The following is a 14,010-nucleotide window of genomic DNA, read 5'->3' on the forward strand; positions in this document are numbered from 1 at the left end:
CTAGCTATCTTTGGGTAGTAGAAATACGAACGGTTTCTTTCTTTCCTTTTATTCTCCCGTGATTTCTCCTTTTTCCACTATCAGCATGTGCCACTTGCATAAACCATATGTTGGTTTCCTCTCAAGTGGGCTCTGTCCTTTCTTCACACCCAGCTTGAAGCAGGCTCAACACCTTTCTATATTCTCCAAAAGGAATCTTGTCAAACCATGAACACTAGTGAGCTTTGTAAGTTCTATGGAAGATTTTACATGAGAGAGAGAGAGGATGTTTTTGTCATGGAGTCTGCAGTGTTTATGTCAAGGGAGTCCCCACAAGACTTTCTGTTGAATCAGGGCTCCTTTCCAAGTAACCAGTGGGTTTCTTCTCTTTCTCATCTTTTTCCCCACAGAGCTTCTCAGTCTTCCTTGGCCCCTTGTCCCGACTCCAGTTCCTGATTCACAAAAATGCAGTTACTTCCTTCCTGTGTTTGAAAACTAGTCCCAGCCCCATGCTTTCCCTTAGCCCACAGCTGGCTGAATGGAACATCTTCTCAACAAAGTCCATATTTCCTCTCAAAAAAAGTTCTTAAACCAGCTGCTAAGAAGACGTAATTGTATCCATACCGTTACACATAAACAATAAAAAATTAAACCATAATTATCTAAAAATGAAAAAAATTCATGTGCAACTTACCATTTTACCACATGGCACTTCTACAAGAGAAGACCATCGCAAGCCAATAAAGGAGAAGCATTTCAATCAAGAACAGAAATGTCAACCACAGTCTAAAGTAAGATTTTGCTGATCTTTGGGGAATATTATCCTCTGCACATTTGTCTAGTTATCAGATTTAGCAACATGCTCTAGACATTGTTTTTCAAACTCTCTGAAGTGATAGAAACTCTGAAAACCCAATTCTTAGCAGGATTTTTGGGTATCTTAAATAGTCTGGCACAAACACAAATAAATGTATATACACTAGGACCCTATTTTCTTAAGGAGTCCCAACATTTGACTTCTGAGACTTACAGATTTCACAGTGCACAATGTGAAACCATAGTTATTGATGGTAGAACAGAAATCAGGAAGGAGCTGGCCAAGTTCGAAAGCAAATCCCAACAATCTCAATTCTAATTCAACTCACTTTTCATCCAGAGCTCACATGAATAACCAAAGTCAGGATTTCTATCTTTGTTGTAAAAAATAATGAGTTAACATTTGTTAGTTTCAACGAGTCATTGTAGTATGCCCCGTCCTGTGCTAAAGGTTTAACATGGATTGTATCATCCAATTCTCCCAATAACCCTATGACGTAGATGCGTTCATGTCCTTATTTTATAGGAAAACTATCAACTAGGGGTTAAATTACTTGTTCAGATTCCTGTAGTTTAATGGTGGAGGCTAGATTTGAAACTACGGGTGACATGAATCCATGCTCATAAACCTTTTGAAACCCTACTGTTTCCCCTATAAGTGTAAATCTTCCCTGCCTTCATTTTAGCATATATGACATCCTTAGAACAGATGTACTAATATTACATATTTGCAAAAAGGTTTTCTTTTGTTTTAGTCCAGCTATCTTTTTAAATGACCCCTATTACTTAGCAGTTGAACATCTATGTTCCCAAATGGTTGGGAGGAATACCATCACATGGGTCTCATTCCCTAACATTTAACTACTAGAAAAGAAGTAGAGTAAGACTGTTGTTATGAAACATACTAATATTATTTATTTTCACAGTCCTGATCATCTGAAATGAAAAAATACAAATCTGGTAGAAATGGACATATAAGTATACAGAAGCACAAAATGCAATTTTCCTGAAAAGTTACAAAAAGTAAATACTCGTATTTTATCCTTTCTTTACTGTGTAAGTTCAAAAATGTCTTGAAAATTATTTGTCCTTTAGAATACATTGTTAAAAAAATATATAAAATTTGAATATAAGATTTGTTCTTCAAGATAAAATTCATGGGCATGAAAATTCTCATCTCTCCATGTTGATATGGAGAAAATTTGCTTCTGATTGGATTTAGTTAATCCTCACCGTGTTTCCATATTAGAGCTGTTTGTAATTCAACAGAAAGCAAAATGAAGGTCCAGCGAAAGTGAGCATTTTTGGTTTTATTTTTCAAATACAAAATCAATGATAATCTTTAATGAGTATTCTAGTAGACATTATCCCAATTCTTGACTTCTGGATAAATATTCTCACATTCAGAAATAAATTCTGAAGATGAAAAATTTATGTGTCCTAATAGACCCTCCAAGTTTTATTATATCTATTTTATGGTATAAAAAATTAGATATCCATAGTTACTTCTTTAGAGAGCCCCATTTCTTGTACTCTCGTCATTAGGAAGCTCAGACAACAATCCAATTGGAGTTCCAATCTCAGCTCCACTGTACATTAAATGTGTCATTTTGGGCAAGCTACATAATCTCAACTTCTGTGCTTGAAAAATCATGATAATTATAGAGTTAAAGTGAGGATAAAATGGGATAACATCTGTAGAAGTAAAATGCCCAGCATGGCACATAGCACACAGTAGGACCTTAATATGTAGTAGGTCTTATTATCATTTCCAACCTTCCTCTACCCTCTTCTGAGGTATCTTATGGCCCAAAGATGAATGCCATACCTACAGTCCTGCTATAGCCTACTCACTCTGGAATACACAAAGTTATGGTCATTAATAAACATGATCATCTATGTGGTTTTGTTTAATCAGCCCTTTAGGGTCCTTTCTGACTCTCCAAATTTTTCACCATCTGTTTAACTGTTTGGGATGAAAGTGCCATTTTAGGAAGGTCTCTAACATAATGCAAATGTCTGGGATATCACCTTTGAGCCATTGACACTGGGTCAGCTGTTTATATAAACAGCTCTCATATCGCAAGAATTTTTGAGTTTGAGGAACACAGGACAGATGAGATTTGACAATGGAAAGGGACGGGAAAACTACTGAGTAAAAAGTGGTATCAAGGGATCACATGTCTGAGCAGTTTACATGACAACCACTTCATATGCAAAAAAGAGGAATCTTATTTACTAGTAGGACCCGTGATGCCAACATCCTTCACTAGCCAGCCTGGCTCCCCTTCCAATGCTGAGTCCTCAGGACTAAGCCAATGTTCATTATTCCCAACATATATGGTCCTTATTAACAACAATTGCACCATATATAGTCAATCCTCATTATTTGTGGATTCTGTATTTGTAAATTCACCTACTTGCTAAAATTTATTTGTAATCCCAGAATCAATACTTGCAGTGCTTTTGTGGTTATCCTTAGACATGTGCAGACCAGTGGAAAATTTGAGTCACCTGCTATGCATATTTCCAGCTGAGGCTGAACAAGGCGACGCTCCGACATCTTGTTTCAGCTCTCATACTGTAAACAAGTCTTCCTTTCGGGGTCTATTTAGTGCCATGTTCTTTACATTTTGTACTTTGTGTAGATAATTTTTCTGTTTAAAGTTCTTCCCAAGTGTTGTCTAGTGTTTCTAAGCACAAAAAGGGTGTGATTTGCCTCACAGAGAAAATAGATGTGTTAAGTAAGTTTTGTTCAGGGATGAGTTATAGTGCTGTTGGCCATGAGTTCAATGTCAATCAATCAACAATATATGTTAAATACCATGTCATTAAACAGAAATGCACTAAAACAAGGTTATGTATTATTTGATTCACAAAATGTTGTGACCAGAGGCTTGCAGGAATCCAACGTTTTATTTTCCCTAGGAGGAATGGTTCAGCATTCACTGCTTCAGTGTTGGCAGCGACTTTATAGAACATAACTACTGCCTATAATAAGAATGACCATATTATAGAGCCTTTTAAGGTGGTGCTTCTGAAACTTTAATATGCATGCCAATTACCTGAGGATGTTGTTCTAATGCAGATTCTGATTCAGTAGGGCTGATGGGGCCTGAGATTCTGCATTTCTAACAGCCCCAAGTGATGTCAGGGTTGCTGGTCCTATGATCTCGTAAGCAAAGACTTAGAGCTTACAGATCATTTTCAGTGACCTCATGTATCTTGACAAGAAGAGGGAGGGCAACTATTTTATCTCTATTCTACAAGTGAAAAGACTGAGGGGTATGGAAATTAAATGGCCTTCTTAAAGTTGATGGCCAGACCTTCAGAGTCCTAATCCAATGGTCTTCTAGTGGATCATGCTAATCTCACTTCATCGTCAGTGCCATTAAGTATCAGTACTGGCTTCAGGTACATTCAGAAATTCATTTTACAGGAAAAAATAAATAATATACCTGACTTTTCTTTCTAGCGATCCTAGGTTGATAATTTACTGTATCATATCCTTCTATCCCCCTTATGCCTTCTGCTGCCTCCTTCCCACAGTTTTCACTCTACAAATGCAAACATTTGAACATAGCTGAGCCTCTTCAATTCCACCCAACAAATATTCATTGTCCTTTCATTGGGCAAGGCATTGAGTCATTGTCTAGGAACAACAAGATAAGACTTGGGTCCTGTCCTCAAAGAGCTTACACAATAGCAGAGAAGATAGACATCAGTACCAATTGTGTAGTACAAGACATGTTATGCCAGTACAAGGCGGGATTTGACAAAATGAAGAATAAACAATGAGCTATGAAAGCACTGAGGAGAGAACAATTAGTTCCAACTTAAGAGGATCAAGGAAGATTCTTCAGTGGAGGTAGTATTTGCGGCTTGACCTTTAAAGTAAAGCAAGATTTCGAAATGTGGGAAAAAGAGGTGGAGGAGGAAGAGAAGGAAGAAAGAGCAAATTCCAGGCATAAGGGAAGGCTCAGTGGAAGAGATGTGCCAATGGGAGGTGGTTGATCTCCTGCGCCTCCAAATACCCTTTAGCTTGGACATCTGTAATACGGTCCAGCGAAAAACTCAACATTTCGCCTCTAAAGTACTGGCAGCAGAGTGCAGTCTGGTATCCCCTCCCACTTGGAATGGATCCTATCCAGATTCCCACATCTCATTCTTTCTGAGTTCAGTCCACCTCGGGAAAAGAATTACTTTTCAAGAAGGGACTTAGAGACTCAGATAACAAATCTCTCATTGGTGAGTCATGTTCTTCTTGGCAATCCAACAGCCCATAGATTATTTCCTTTCCAATCTCTTTCTTTTCCAATCATCCCTAATGGAAACATTGCCTCATGCCTTCCTTTGCCAAGCCCTCCAGCTTACCTGAAGCCCAGCTTCTGGGATTTCTTGCTGGAACTCAATTCCTATCTCCCATAAACAAATCAGCCAGGCTGTCTCCCTTGAGCCATTTGAATGCTAAGCACAGTGGATGACAGTAGATCAATGTAAGATATTTTGTGTTCTTAGCTTTTCCAGACTTTCCAGGTTAGAAACTGACAGTAAAGGGGATGAGGCAGGCAAAGTACTGAGCACAATGTCTGGCAAACAGTAGGTACTCAGTAACTGCTCATTGTTGTTGTCTTTCATTTACTGACTTTGGCGAACCCCAACTTCAAGGCATTTGTGATCTTAGTTAACAAATATTTCCCCTTGTGCATACTTCTCCTTATATCTTCTTTCAATGAGATAAGTCATTCTGCACAAGCTCGGCAATTGTGAAAACTTCAGGATCCCTGCATCAACCACCTCTGAAGAAGAAATCCTCAATGAATACCAGGTGTGTCTGACTCAAAAGAAAGGCTCTTAACCATTGGAATGTTGCCCCAAATCCTCAACCACAGCCATTTTTAAGGTTTCAAATTTCAAATGAATCTTCCGTAGCTACTTCTAAAACTATGGAGATTTTAATATTAAAAAAAAAAAAAATTGGCCATGACTAGCAACTCTTTAAAATGCCCCTGTTATCTTCAGTCAAGTTCTTCCCTTGCCAACATTCTATAAGCTCTTTAAATGAGAGAGAAATCCTTGCTACCATCACTATGGTGAAGTCCCCCATCTGCTACAGAAAACATCTGCTATTTTACCAGAAGTCACCTTCCATTCTTGTGACTCACATTTTGGAAGGATATATAATGTATAGAATTTGCACTTATTACAGGGAAGGCTAGTCTGAAATAGAGAAAGCTTGTATTCCAGTTAAAATGTAATCATTTTACTTTGAAATACATGCAGTAAAAAATTAATTAAACCACCAAAGTGTTGACAAGTTGCAATTTGTAACTAGCACGCTAATTGGTTATAAATTAAGGCCTCTAACGTGCCTAACACTTGAAGTAATTTTGTACTCGAAATAGCTTTTCTACTTTTTTGACAAACAAATCCCTCTATTGAAATCCAAGTCCCTGTTCCAATTAAGGACAGTTCCAAATTGGAAGGTATAAAAGTGCAATTAAAAAAAAATGTTTTATTCTTTTCATAAGAAATATGTTCATTATGCACAAATTTGAAAATCTACACATTTCAAGAATGAACTTTCTTTAGTTCTTCTCTTTAAAGAAACACTCCATCAACATATTAATGTACATCCATTGTGTCTTTATTTTAAATATACTTTTTCATAACTGGAATTATATTTATAATTATAGTATTTCTGATTTAATTCCCGTAACACAAAAAATTTTGTATCTTCTGTGTTGGTTTGCCAACCACTCCCTTTCCCCTTCAAGGTATTTTTGCAAGCTCACTATGCTAATTCTTTTACAACAACATGTAAAAACAAATTGCCATACCGGCATTTACAAAAATACCTCGCAGGGGGAGGAAGCGGTTAGCAAACAGAGAAGGTGTGTGTTATCTGCGCAAAAAATATGGTATATCTATTTGAAAAACTTCATTTTTCTAGCTACAAATTTTTTATTAATGCTTATTCTAATTGTTTAAGCATTCTACTATAATTTCACGTGTATATTATTTCCAATATTTCACTATTATAAATTACACACAGTGGTTAAGAGCTTGGCTGCTAACCAAAAAGTCAGCAGTTCAAATCCACCAGCCTCTCCTTGGAAACCCTACAGGGCAGTTCTATTCTGTCCTACAGTGTTGTGTCATGGATTGAATTGTGTCCCCCCCAAAATATCTGTCAACTTAGCTGGGCCATGAGTTCCAGTATTGTGTGATTGTCCACCATTTTATGTGATTTTCCTATATATTGTAAATACTATCACTATCATGTAATAAGATGGATTAGCGGCAATTATATTGATGCGGTCTACAAGATTAGGTAGTATCTTAAGCCAATTTCTTTTGAGATATAAAAGAGAGAAGCGAGCAGAGAGACATGGGGACCTCATACAACCAAGAAAGCAGCACCAGGAGCAGAGCATGTCCTTTGAACCTGAGGTTCCTGCGCTGAGATGTTCCCAGACCAAGGGAAGACTGATGATGAAGACCTTCCTCCAGAGCTGACAGAGAGAGAAAGCCATCCACTGAAGCTGGTGCCTTGCATTTGGACTTGTAGCCTACTAGACTGTAAGAGAATAAACTTCTCTTTGTTAACGTTATCCACTTGTGGTATTTCTGTTATAGCAGCACTAGAAGACTAAGACAGGCTGCTATGAGTTGGAATTGACAGCAATGGGTTTGGGTTTGGTTTGTTTTGTTTTTTAAATAAAGTTATAGTGAACAGAGTTATACATAAATATATTTCTGTATTCTATTTACCTAAGAGATGTTCTTAGAAGTGACATCATCCAGTCAAAAGTACAACTGTTTAGATTTTTATTTTTACCTACTTTCAGACATACAGACAAATTAAAAGAATATTACAAGGCATTCACATGAACCTCTTCAATTAGATTTCCCAAATTGTAATATTTTGCCACACTTGCTTTATCATTCTCTTTCTACTGTTTGAGAGGCCTGTGTAGACATGACATATCATTACCCCTATATCTTCAGTGTATATTTCCTCAAATTAAGGATATTCTCCAACTTAACCACAAAACAAATAACAAAATCCAGAAATTAACATTGATAGTATATATTATCTAATCTACAGAATTTAGGAAAATCTCTCCAATTGTCTTGATGATATTTATGTTGTTCTTGTTGTTAGGTGCCAACCAGTAGGTTCTGGCTCGGAGCAATGCTGTGTACAACAGAAAGAAACACTGCCAGGTCCTGTGCCATTCTCACAATTGTTGCTGCTTTTGAGCCCATCATTGCAGCCACTGTATCAATCCATCTCATTGAGGGTCTTCCTCTTTTTTACTGACTGTCTACTTTAGCAAGAATTATATCTTTCTCCAGGAACTTGTCCCTCCTGATAAAGTATCCAAATTATGTAAGATGAAGTCTCGCCATCCTCCCTTCTAAGAAGCATTCTGGCTCTACTTCTTCCGAGACAGATTTGTTCATTTTTCTGGCAGTCCATGGTATATTTAATATTCTTTGTTAACACCATAATTAAAAGGTATCCATTCTTCTTTGGCCTGCCTTATTCATTGTCCAGCTTTCGCATGCATGTGAAGCAATTGAAAACACCCTGGCTTGGGTGAGGTGTACCTTCATCTTCAAAGTGACATCTTTGTTTTTTAACACTTTGAAGAGGTCTTTTGCAGCAGCTTTGCCCAATGCAATACATCCTTCGATTTCTTGACTGCTGATTCCATGGGTGTTAATTGTGGATCCAGGTAAAGTGAAGTCCTTGACAAGTTCAATCTTTTCTCCGTTTATCATTATATTGCTTGTTGGCCCAATTGTGAAGATTTTTGTTTTCTTTATGATGAAGGCTGTAGTCTTTAATTTTCATCAGTAAAAGTTTCAAATCATCTTCATTTTCAGCAAGCAAAGTTGTGTCATCTGCATGTTGCAGGTTGTTAATGAGTCTTCCAACAATCTTGGTGCCGTGTTCTTCTTCATATAGTCCAGCTTCTCAGATTATTCACTCAGCATACAGATTGAATAAGCATGGTGAATGGATACAACCCTGACACACACTTTTTGTGATTTTAAACCACTCTGTATCCCCTTGTTCTGTTAGAATGACTGCCTCTTGGTTGATGTACAGGTTTTACATAAACACAATTAGGTGTTCTGGAATTCCCATTCTTCGCAGTGTTATCCATAGTTTGTTATGATCCACAGAGTCGAATACCTTTGCATAGTCAATAAAACAAAGATAAACACCTTTCTGTTGTTCCCTGCATTCAGCCAAGATCCATCTGACATCAGCAATGATATCCCTGTTCCACATCCCCTTCTGAATCCAGTTTGAATTTCTAACATTTCCCTGTCAATGTACTGCTGCCATAGTTTTTTAATTACCTTCAGCAAAATTTTACTTGCATGTGATATTAAAGATATTGTTTCATAATTTCCCCATTCTGTTGGATCATCGTTCTTTGGAATGGGCGTAAATACGTATCTCTTCCAGTCAGTTGGCCAGGTAGCTCTCTTCTAAATTTCTTGGCATAGACAAGTGATAGCTTCCAGTGTTGCATCCATCCGTTTCTTGAAACATCTCAATTGGTATTCCATCAATTCCTGGAGCCTTGTTTTTTGCCAAGGCCTTCAGTGGAGCTTAGACTTCTTCCTTCAATAACAACAGTTCTTGATCATATGCTACTACCTGAAATGGTTGAGCACTGACCAATTCTTTTTGGTACATTGACTCTGTGTATTCCTTCCATCTTCTTTTGATGCTTTCTGCATTATTCAATATTTCACCTATAGAATCCTTTAAAATTGCAACTCGAGGTTTGAATTTTTCTTCAGTGTTTTCAGCTTGAAAAATGCCAAGCATGTTTTTTCCTTTTGGTTTCCTAACTCCAGGTCTTTGCACTTGTCATTATAATACTCTACTTTGTCTTCTCCAGCTGCTGTTTGAAATCTTCTGTTCAGTTCTTTTACATGATCATTTCTTCAGTTTGCTTTAGCTACTCTATATTCAAGAGCAACTTTCAGAGTCTCCTTTGACATCCATTTTAGTCTTTCCTTTCTTTCCTGTCTTTTTAACGGCCTCTTGATTTCTTCATATACGATGTCCCTGATGTCATCCCACAACTTGTTTGGTCTTTGGTCATTAGTGTTTAATGCATCAAATCTATTCTTGAGATGGTCTCCAAATTCAAGGGGATATACTCAAGGTCCTACTTTGGCTCTTGTGGACTTGTTTTAATTTTCTTCAGCTTCAATTTGAACTTGCATACGAGCAATTAATGGTCTGTTCCGCAGTAGGCCCCTGGCCTTGTTCTGACTGTTATTGAACTTTTCCATTGTCTCCTTCCACAAATGTAGTCGATTTGATTCCTGTGTATTTCATCCAGTGAGGTCCACGTGTTAAGTCACCGTTAATGTTGTTGAAAAAGGTTATCTACAATGAATAAATTGTTGGTCTTGCAAAATTCTATCATGCAATCTCCAGTGTCATTTCTATCACCAAGGCTATGTTTTCCAACTATTGATACTTCTTTGTTTCCAACTTTTGCATTCCAATCACAAGGAATTACCAATGCATCTTGATATTGATCAATTTAAGACTGTAGAAGTTGGTAAAAATCTACAATTTCTTCATCTTTGGCATTAGTGGTTGGTACCTAAATTTGAATAATAGTCATATTAGCTGATCTTCCTTGTAGGAGTATCGATATTATCCTATTACCGACAGGATTGTATTTCAGAATAAATCTTGAAATGTTCTTTGTGACAATGAATGAGACACCACTTCTCTTCTATTTGTCATTCCCAGCATAAGAGACCACTTGATTATCTGATTCGAAATGGCCAATACCAGACCATTTCAGCTCACAAACACCGAGGATATTTATCTTCAGGTGTTTCATTTAATCTTTGACAACTTCCAGTTTTCCTAGATTCATACTTCATACATTCCACTTTCTGATTATTAATGAATATTTGCAGCTGCTTCTCATTTTGAGTGTGCCACATCAGCAAATGAATGTTCCAAAAACTATTCCGTTCATGTCATCAAGGTAAAATGTACTTGGAGGAGGTAGCTTCCCCGCTTGCATTCTGAGTGTCTTCCAACCTGAGGGGCTCATCTTCTGGTGCTGTATCAGACAATGTTCTGCTGCTATTCATAAAGTTTTCACTGGCCAATTTTTTTTTTTTTTTAAGTAGACTGCCAGGTCCTTCTTCCTAATCTGCCTTAGTCTGGAAGCTCTGCTGAACACCATGGGTAACCCTGCTGGTATTTGAAATACTGGTGGCATAGCTTCCAGCATCACAGCAACACACAAGCCACCGCAGTACAACAAACTGCTAGACGAGTGGTGAATGATCTTTATAGCAAAAGAAAATCCTAAATCACTCATGTTTTCAGTTGTCATGCACCTCTGGTCATCTGTAATACAGGCCAACTCTTCAGCCATTTTTTCTTTCGTAACATTGATGTTTTCCAAGAATAAAGACCAATTATTTAACATTTTAAAAAGCAAAGCTGTCAGTTTGATGACTAAGTTGTGCCCGACCCAAGCCATTGTCTTTTCAGCCACTCCATACGCATGTGAAAGCTGGATAATGAAAAAAGAAGAGTTGATGCATTCAAATGTAGTGTTGGTGAAGAATATTGAATGTACTGTGGACTGCCAGAGGAATGAACAAATCAGTCTTAGAAGAAATACAACCAGAACTCTCCTTAGAAAAGAGGATGGTAAGACTTTGGCTCACTTTCCTTGGACACATCATCAGGAAAGACGAATCACTAGAAAAGGACAACATGTTTGGTAAAGTAGAGCATCAGCAAGAAAAAAGGAAACCCTCGATGAGATGGATTGACACGGTAGCAGCAACAATGGACTCAAGGATACATACCAACAATCATGTAGATGGCACAGGACTGGGCAACATTTTGTTCTGTTATACATAAGGTCACCAAAAGTTGAAGCCCACTTAACAGGAACTCACAACGACGATTTTTTAGAATGTTCCTGAGCTTGTGCCTCTCTGATATTTTCTCATGACTAGGTTCAGGTTATGTACATTTGGCAGGAACATTGAAGAAGTGATATCGTATTTTTCTCAGGACATGATATTATAAGGCCCTTGCTATCGATTTGTCCTATTACTCATGGTATTAACTGCGGTCACTTGGTTAAGGTGGTGTCCTCCAGGTTTCTCCACTGCACAGGTACTATTTTCACTTTGTAATTACTAAGTATTTAATGAAACTAGCTAAATATTCTATTATTCATCAAACTTTGACCTACTGGTTTTAATATCTATGGAATATTCTAACTTGAATTAATTATTACTAAGATAATTGCCAAAGGGTGTTTTTCTGATTCCGTCATTCCTTCTACATTTACTAGGTGGTATTGTCTGTGAGAAAAGATCTGGCAATCTGCTCCCATAAAGATTACAGCCTAGGACACCCTATGGGGCAGTTCTAGTCTGTCATATGGGGTCATTATGAGTCCGAATCGACTCGAGGACATGCGACAACAATAAAATAATTCTCCCGTGAGGAGTAACTTTCTTTTTCCTTCATTAATTTATATCCATATGGACATGTAGTTTTCTTTTATTTTATTCAATAGTTCATAACCAGTTACTTAGCACTATTTTGATGCTCTGATTGTGTCAGATTCGGCCGGTGGGAGCCCCCTCAATTTGGCTCCTGTATCCTTTTGATGTGACCCCTTAATTCTTTGAGCACTTCCTAGTTTCTGACATAACATGAAATTCCAAGCTCAGCTTGGTTTTGTTTTGTTGTGTTTGTTTGCCCCTCCCCTGGAATTAGCCATGTCTTCAAGGAGCCTGAGATCCTTTTAAGGAAGAATGGTATTTAGAAACCAAGATAGGTGTGATGTGGCTACTAGAGTGTTATTGCTTTCTAGAGTCTTTCAGCCAACAAAGGTAGAAAATACAAATACGTGTATACGCACACTCATATGTACATGTGTATACACACACATGCACACACATCTCTATTTGTATCCACCATTTCTATACTTGTGTCCATATCTCAGTGTATTGAAAATCCTGAGTATCTCCACTTCTAGTCTAACAACCCAAGGTTTAGTCTAGCCTTTGCCCTTTCTATATTTGTAAGTCCCTTTTCTAATAATCTGAAACATGGCTATCACTATCCACAATCTATTTACTTATTTGCTTAATCCTAGTTTACACTGAAAGTAGTTTCAAAATTCCTAACCCAAAACTCAGTGAAAAAATGTAAACCAAATAGAGTTAAATTACTTTTATATTTAACCTTAGGGTTGGTAGTCCGAATCCAGTGTTCAAAAAAGTACAAACGTTTTGAAGATTCTCAAAACATATTGTCAAATTTCTTTACACTGTCACTAGCAGTAGTTGAGCGTGAATGTTTGATAGAAACTTATCCAACATTGAATATGGTCCATTTAAAAAAAAAAGTTTACTCATTTGCTTAGTAAAAAAAATGTTACTATTATCAGTTGTATTGTTTTGATTGCTAATGTAAGTTATTATTGGAGGAAAATAATTTTGAAATCCCAGATGTTTTCCATGAATCATTATACGTATAATTAACAGATCAGCTCTTGAGGCAACACCCCTGGAATATTTCCTGATACTGAAGAGACTAGGCAGTGGGGAGCGGCACTGGGAGGGGTAGGGGAAAAAGTAAGGTAGCATGATGCTGAAAAATATATGAGGCTCATATATGTATGCAAACAGTTACAAAGAATGGCCTTTGTCCCTTCTTCCTGCTGCCAAACTCCAGACTTTTATATCTCCTGCCCTGAAAATTCATTTTAACCTGAAATCACTGTATTCAAATGTTGGGTTGGAGGCAAGGCCACCTACACTGTGATTTGCCACCAACATCAATCCCCTTTGGGCAGACCTCATTCAATAACTCTGGTTTTCAGAGAAGACCAATGTCATTCAAAAGTCCTGTGGATTATACAAGCTTGATAATAAATATTAAATGAAATCACAGGTATATGAGAGCTAGCTTCAGAGTTCAAGCAGAGAGAACTCATTCTAAGCAAACCACATATGCCTGGATGTACATGTATCTCTCCTACTGGACAACCAGGGCCTGTGTGAAATTAGATTAGATCCACCAAACCCTCCTTGGTTTGCTCGTATATACAAAGACAGTACCCATTAGCAAACCCTCCTGGTCCTTAAATCGGCAATGCAATACCAAGAATC

Source organism: Loxodonta africana, chromosome 22 (genome assembly GCF_030014295.1).
Source record: "Loxodonta africana isolate mLoxAfr1 chromosome 22, mLoxAfr1.hap2, whole genome shotgun sequence".
In the NCBI taxonomy this organism is placed as follows: domain Eukaryota; kingdom Metazoa; phylum Chordata; class Mammalia; order Proboscidea; family Elephantidae; genus Loxodonta; species Loxodonta africana.